The sequence below is a fragment of the Nematolebias whitei genome, chromosome 3 (assembly GCF_014905685.2).
Source record: "Nematolebias whitei isolate Nwh7 chromosome 3, NemWhi1, whole genome shotgun sequence".
Lineage (NCBI taxonomy): Eukaryota > Metazoa > Chordata > Actinopteri > Cyprinodontiformes > Rivulidae > Nematolebias > Nematolebias whitei.
Window position 1 is genome coordinate 25109243 of NC_056500.1, and position 8183 is coordinate 25117425.

Genomic DNA, 8183 nt, shown 5'->3' on the forward strand with positions numbered 1-8183 from the left:
CAGACATCTATTTCCACTGCCACCTCTTCCAGCTCTTCTTGTAGGACCCCAAGGCGTTCTCAGGGCAGAAGAGACCGTCTCTTCAGTGTGTCTCCCAGTTGGACATGACTGGAACACCTCCCTAAGCATGCAGGGGGCATCCTTACCAGAAGACTCTAGTGTGAGTCTCTCCTGGTGAGGGGAGTCCAGTTCTCCTGCAACAAAACATTTTTGACCTTCTGTATCTACGAGCTTGACAAAATCTGTTCACAGAAACACCTTACTCTTTGGAAGAGAAAGTTAAATTTATTATGTAAAACAAACAAAAAAAAAGGCCTGGCAGTCCTTGAAGAAAATCACATCAGCCACAACACAATTCACAGAAATTTACAACAGCATGTGGCCTGGATAAGAAGCCTGCTTGGCATCATCGCCTTTGCTTGTATTCCCTACATCGCCTGCGTCACTTTCACAGTAAAATAAAAGTCCAAGCAGAGTCTGGTAGTCTGGCTATGTCCAGCGGTAAATTGTTTGTTCACTGAAAGTCTTCTGCAATTGGCGACAGACAGTGGTAGCTTATGTTTAGAAGCTCTGTGCGACTATAAACATTTTTCACATGACACCACTCGTTGAACACGCAACAAAAACAAGCAACGTCAGGAAGACAACACAGTTTGTTCGAGAGCTATAAGAGCCGCTGCGTCCGTGCGCGCTACCATCTCAGAGCCCTAACCCCTGGGCTTAATTTGAGCCGGATTCTGCCGGAACAGGATCCGGGAACGCTCTTACTTTGACAGGGTGCTTTCCGGTAACTGCTTGGATCTGGTAACTTTCAGGCTTACTTATAATAAAGTTATAAACAAATATGACTGCCTTGAACGAATAAAACTTATATAAACTGAAAATAATTACATAAACACTAATTTTAAACACAACAGTCACGTAAGAGCATAAGAGCTGCCCCTTCAAAGAGCATTTTCGCGTCTACCCTTACAAAAATCTCTGCCCCTAAACAAGCGGTGGGGGTGAGTGCTCGGCTAACCAGGCAGTAGGGGTTGAACCACATATTGTTTTTAAAAGTTGACTTTAAACAGTTTAAAACGTAATTTAAGAAGATGGTCATCACTGCATATCAATATGGGAAATAATGACTGTCATTACTGCTATTATCAATGTTAACAATTAATGAATTTATCAATTATTACTGCATTCTGGTATATTGCTCTAAAAATAATTTTAACATGTTAAAAATATATTGATGCTTGATCATAACGGCATGCAAATATGAATGCATTGCATAGATATGGATATATAAAATACTAACTGAATGTTATAACCAAATTACCATGAATATTAAATTATTGGATGACGCTATAGATGTAAGAGGGGTGAGTGTAACAATAAGTTTATACTTCTACACACTCCTTTGAACGTGTAAATATACTTTACTACTGTTGCTTTTTTTTTCTCTGCTTGCTTTTGATTTAAATTTATTTTCTTTTTATGTAACTTTGTTTATTCTTTTATTATACTACGTTCAATAAAATTAAACTCAAACTCAAAATTAAACTCAAACTTTAACATATTAAAAGTTGAGTCATCGTTGACTAGTCAATGACGTCATAGGAACTCAAGACACGATATCATATTCACACACAAAAAAAAGCACAATCCCCTGTAATTTATTATTATTGTAAAAAAAAAAAAAAAAAAAAAAAAAAGACAAAGTATTGGGAGCGTATTTTTATGCTCCTACCATTTATCATACTGCAAATAAATCACAGGAAAACCAAAACTATTATGAAGCTGCAAAAGTGAAAGATGTGCAGCACGTAGTTAAAAATCAAGGCTAAGACCAGCGGGGCGGGCGATGGTGGAGTACACCACCGCCCGCCCCGCTGTTCTTAGATTTATTTTTATTTAATCCACCACTGTGTATTGGGTGGAATAGGGTTGGGAACAGTGGGGTGGGCGGTGATGACTGCGACTAGTCGACATGAAATATAAAAACTCGCAAGATGTTCTAAAATCGACTAGTTGACTAGTTTATTCAACCCCTACCAGGCAGTCATATGCAGGCAGGGTCCACAGGCAGCAGAGACAAACAGAGGAGTCGGGCTTGGAACAGTGAAGTAAGGCGGGGGGAGGGGGGGGTGCATGACAGAAGCAAAGTTTTTACAAATGTAGGTAAATGTAGATGTTTAACAACGTGTTAAAATACACCATAATGCAGGAAACTGCATTTACTTTATTCAAAGTTTTCTGGGAGAGGACTCCCACACCCACTCCCCACTCACCGGCCCACCCACTATTTGTGTTCCGGTATCGACCAGTTTACAAATTAAGCCCTGCCTAACCCTAACCCTACTAATTAAGTTAGTCCGCTGATTATTCAGTTTGCTGTTGATGTCATGCTGAGTCATAACTACATCACAGTTTTAGCTTAATAAACCCATTAAATTATTTTTGCTTTAGTGAAGTGTGTTTTCTAAAGTCAGTTTTCTGTGGCAGCCATCATGAATTTGCTTGACTCCAAAAGTGAATCAGCTGTAGAGCAACATATAACTTTCTCTCAGTTTCCTTATGTTTCAGAGATTCCTGAGCTATTTTGCTAACAGTACAGACAAACCCCACACAGTTAAAAACACTCTTGCCCTTTTGCCTTTGGAGACAAGTGATCAATGCTTCCCATCCAGGAGTCACATGTTCATTAGACTCCTTCATTCTCCTGGGTTTCTGCTCCCCACATTACTTCTCCATCAACTTACTGCTGATAAACACGTCCTCCTGCACTTGTTCTACAGCCACTGAGCAGAATCTAACTGTCCGTTAAATCCTCCATGAAGGTTACAGCATGATACTGCATTAGTTTAGCCTGAGTGGACCCAATCAGCTGACAAGTGGACATTTGTCATCATTTTGGAAACAATTACTAATTTTTCAGGATAACAGTTCATTAATTCATTTTTAACAGAGTAAAAGTTGTTTTGGGGGTTAAATATAATCATTTAAATATTAACATGATTTGAGCCTGCTCGTGTCTTCAGGACATTTATACAGACCAATAACAAGAAGGAAGCTGGAAAAAAAAAATAATCAAAGAATAGAACTGTTGTAAGCAATAGACTACTGAGTTCATTGTAACCAACAGGATCATCAGCGATATGTTTACAGATGTTAATGGTCATTCTATCATTATTAAATGATGGTAGTAATATTATTATTAATGATAATTTTATTATTAACGCCTGTTTGTTACTGGCTTAAAGCTAGGACCTGAGCACATCATTTTGTTCCTCCTCATGGATGAAAATAGTTTATTTAAATCCTAAATGTTTCTAGCTCAGCCTGGAACTGAGCAGTTTTATATTATAAAACTGCTCTGTTGAAGCAACGCATTTTTACCCAGACTCCCACTGCCTTAAACACTGCCTTAAAACATATTTATTCCCTAATTTTAGATAATCTCTGCCAGTTTGCATTTTACCAGGAATTAAAACCAACAACAATCTGTTGAATGTGTGTAAATGTTCTTATCTCAGCCTGAGGGGGCTAACATGATATTTTCTCCCTGAAACAAAGGCATTTCCGCCAAAATCACTCAAATACTTTAAACACGTCGTGTACCATAGGTATATACAGTCTGCAACACTATTTATAGGTTGAGAGATTTACAGCTTCCGAGCAGTCATCAAACAAACAAGTAGATTTATTTATTGTGGCATTGGTTCTTATTATTGCACTTTACCATTCACTTTATTGCATTTACCATTATTGCTTTGTGGCATTTAGTTGATTATTTTAAGGGCTAAGCAAAAGATGAATAAAAAATACTGCTATGTAGAAGAAAATGATGCAGAACTATTTGTTTCTTTTTGCACAAACTTATAATATTAGTTTGTACAAAACTTGTTTTAGTCTTCAGTGATATCTTTATTTTTGAAGGTGAGGAACAAGCTGAACATTACTGTCTTTTGTGATGCCTTAACATTCAAAATAGTTTAAGATTAAAACAACTGGACTTTATTTTGTAATTTAAGACCAATCGCTTCTCATCCAAGGAGCTTTCTCAGTTCAAAGAACAGAGTGTGTGGGGTTTGAGTTATAGAGCTGAGGTAAGCTAGAACATATGCAGATTGCCCTATCAATCCTCACAATGGGGGGTTCGTTAGAGTCTTTGTTAGTCTGACTCACAGACGAGCCACTCTCGTGACATGGATGAAAGAGTATCAGGCCCAAAGCTGCTTTATAAGTTTTGAAAGTTGAAATCTGAGACCTCCTCCTCTGTTTAAAGATGGTTTCTCTCTTTTTACGTAAACAGCTTCATTCACCCCCCTCTCAAACCATCCGTCTTCTCGGTCCAAAATGTGAACATTTTGGTCCTCTAAAGTGTCCATCATCCTTGAGGTGTAGGTGAACTTCTGAGTCTTGTTCTGAAGAGCTGGGACAAGACTCAGCTGTTCACATAATGCTAGACTGCTATCAGAAATAATATTTTAGTTTTCAAAGTGTCTTATTCACTCCCTGTTTTTTGGATTTTATGTTTGTGAAAAGAGCCTGGTGAGGTGGTGAGTCAAGGGTTTATTTATTTATTTTTATTTATTTATTTATTTATTTATTTATTTATTTATTTATTTATTTATTTATTTATTTATTTATTTATTTAACCACCTCCAGCTCCATCTTCTGCCGCTTCTCTGTAGTTGGGTAACAGAGGTAAAAGGTCCAGGAGGGAAAGCCAGGCATCCCTCTCCCCAGAGACACTCTGCAGCTCCTCCTGCGTGACCCTGAGACATCAGAGAAGATGTAGGCTACAATCCCTCCAGCGAGTTCTGGGTCTTCCCAGAAGAACCCTTCCCAGTAGATCCCTTCTGGACTTCTTACCAGTGGGATGTGTCCAGAAAACCTCTGAAGGGAATCCAATTATTTATTTTTGTTGAAATGTTTTATCCTTCATCCAAAAGACTTCATCAGTCTGAGGAGCTGCAACCATCTCCGTCTTATAAAAAGCACCGTCTCATAGTGGGTCAACCAGTTTGGTCGTGCTCAGATTGTTTCTCTAGTCCGTCCTCTCACCTCCTTCCTCCTTCAAAATATCCTGATTCATGCTCAATAATCCAGGTAGAAAAATCCGACAAAGTTAAGTCAGGTCCTCTGGATGGATTCTGATGAAGTCTTTTGGAAGAAAGATGAAATGTTTCAACAAAAAGCAACCATCCAAAGAACCTGACTTAACTTTGTTGAATTTTTCTTCCTGGATTATTGGGCATGAATTAGGATATCTAAAGGGTCCAGGTGGCATCCTGATCAGATGTCTGAACCACCTCAGCTGACTCCTTGACCAATCTTCTCACTGTCTCAAAGGCTGTGCCCAGCCACACTATGAAGGAAGCTTATTTGGATCCATCTCCCGCTCCATCCTACCTCACTCAGGAACAAAATGCTCAGATATTCACTCCTCCACCTGAGGCAGACTATCACATCTGACCCAGAGGAGGCATTCCACTCATTTCCTGTTGTGATCGGGGGAGTGGTGGCGCAAAGGTTAGGGAGGTGGGCCTGTGATCCGAAGATCGCCGGTTCACGCCCTGGCCCCGACAACATCAAAATTGTGGGTGGGGTAGGTGAAACAACCACACTTGCCCCCACCCTCATTCGCCCCACCCTGGGCCCATGAGCAAGGCCCTTAACCCCCACCATGTGCTCCCTAAACAGGTCTCTCTTGAAAATGAGTTCTCGTGGCTCAAAACTGAGACTACCTGGATAAATAAAGGTAAATGAAAATGATCCATGGCCTCAGACAGATTTTCATTCACCGTCATGGCCCGAAGACACCAAAAGTATGGCAAGCCCTTGTAAACTGCCAGTCAGAGTCAGAGAGTCAGAGTTTCTTTCTTGTCGTTCACACCACAAGTGGTACATGTGGTGGAATGAAATTATGTACACAGGGTCCCAGTTACATCCCATAATAAAATGTAAAAGAAAAATAGTAATAAGATCTAAGATATGAACTAAGAAAAACATCAACTAAATATACACTAAGTACTAATAGCATAAAAACAATAATGGTGTTTATAACGGTGTGACGCGTAAAAAGCGTAGTTCATTGCCCAAAATAAACACCGTAGGCGTAAAAAAGCGGTGTTTTGAGTGGATTTACGCTGTATTTTATGGTGTAATTCAGCATTTTTTTTGTGTGAGGATGTGTTGTAAAAGTGTCTATTTGTGGATTTGATGGCTTGCCATACAACAGAACCTCATCATCTGCATAAATCAGATATGAGACCCTGAGATTCCCAAACCAGTTCCCACTGCGCCTTGAGATCCTGTCCGTGCACACGATGAACAGGATGGGAGACGAGAGTCAGATTGGACCAATGGATTGCATTTATTTAAACAGACAGAAAATTACTGGATGTGATGTAAGAGTAGTTGTTGTTTTCAAGAAATTTGTCCATTGTTGTCATCATTCTTTGTTGAAGTCAGGCCTCTCTTGTAAATGAGTCCTCGAGGCTCAATGGGATTTACCTGTCAATAAAGGTTGAATGAAAAAAAAAATACTGGCTCATTAGTGGGAATTTTCTTGCTTTCAACAGGAACATTGTAATGAGGGACCACAAGGGTGTTTTGCAGCTCAAAGTCTCAGGTAAATATAGGTCAAGGGATTTGCTAACATAATCCTAAAGAGCCCTATGGGCTGACCCCCCCCCCCCCCCATACACACACACAAATTTTAAAAACCCTCAGCTGCTGCAGATGAGGAAAAAAAGAAACAGGCTTTCATTATTTCTTTATTAAAATCAAGGTCTGTATAAAAATATGTCTCAACTGAATACACCTGGAAAGTTGTACCTGCATGACTTGAACACAGATCCATGCGCTGATAATTGATGCTTCTGGACATGAGTTAGTCTTATCCACAGAAGGTGATTCAGATGTTGTTCTGCCCTTTTCACATCTCCTATAATCACCTTTACACTTCAAAAATGCCACCTGTTGAAGAAACTGCAAAATGAATCCATGATTCTGATACATCAGGATCAAGAACTGTCCTCCCTTTTATATTTATTATATACACCAGTAGGGGGAGCTGTTGTTCTTCCAAAACTCATCCAGGTAGAGAAGTGTACTCGTTACTGAAGTAATCTCAGCCATATGGGTCACAGAAGTTTTTTTTATTTTTTAAAGGAGATGAACAATGAGTAGTGATGGGCAGGAAGAAAAGAATAGAATATGCAAAGCTATCAGAATGAAAAAACGGTTGTTCTTCAAATGAGAGTAATAACAGCGATTTGAAAAAAAAAACCCGGAAGGCCTGAGCCTGGGAGTGCTTAGATTTCAAAGCTGCTATAAAATAATTACATATTCTGTACAAGAGATGCTAATTTCACACGTTCACAAAACTCTCTGTTGATGTATCATCACTGTCACTCCTGACATCAAAAAAGTAATATAATTACAATGTTGTTGACAGAAACTGGTGCTGGTTTGATGATCTCAGAGTGGCTGCTGAAAATACAAGTGATCCCGATATTCATAAAGTGTAATTTGACTGAGTTTTTATATAAACAGTACAGGATTCATCTGCAATATTTGCTTTAATAAGTTCTACTTCTGCCTCATCCAGGTCAACAGATTGGTGCCTTGTCCTCAGTAATAAGGCTGTTGTTTTGGTCGGTTGTGGTGAGTTGTCGCAAAAAAGTTGAGTCAAAAGGCAAAGCTCTGGATTTACTGGTCTGTCTACATTCCAACCCTCACCTATGGCCATGAGGTTTGGATCATGTCTTTTTAGAACCAGATCCTGAATCCAAGGGGCCAAAAAGAGATTCCTTTGTAAGGTGGCCAGGTTCAGCCTTAGTGACAAAATGAGGAGCTCAGAGTAGAACCGTTGTTCCTTTGCATCAAAAGGAGTCAGGTGAGGTGGTTCATCTGCCTATGCCTCCTATAGTCGCCTCCCTGTAGAAGTTTTTTTAAACATGTTCCGATGGATAAGAGGTCCCGGAGGAAGACCCAGAATTTTCAGGAGGGATTGTGTATCTTGCCTGCCCTGGGAATTTCTTGAGGTGCCCCAGGAGGAGCTGGAAAGTGTTGATGGGGAGAGGGAAGTCTGGGTTTTTCTCTTAGACCTGCTGCCTCCATGACCGGACTACAAATAAATGTCACGAATCACGTCTGTCAGTTAGGTTTTTGTGTCACTCTGTTCA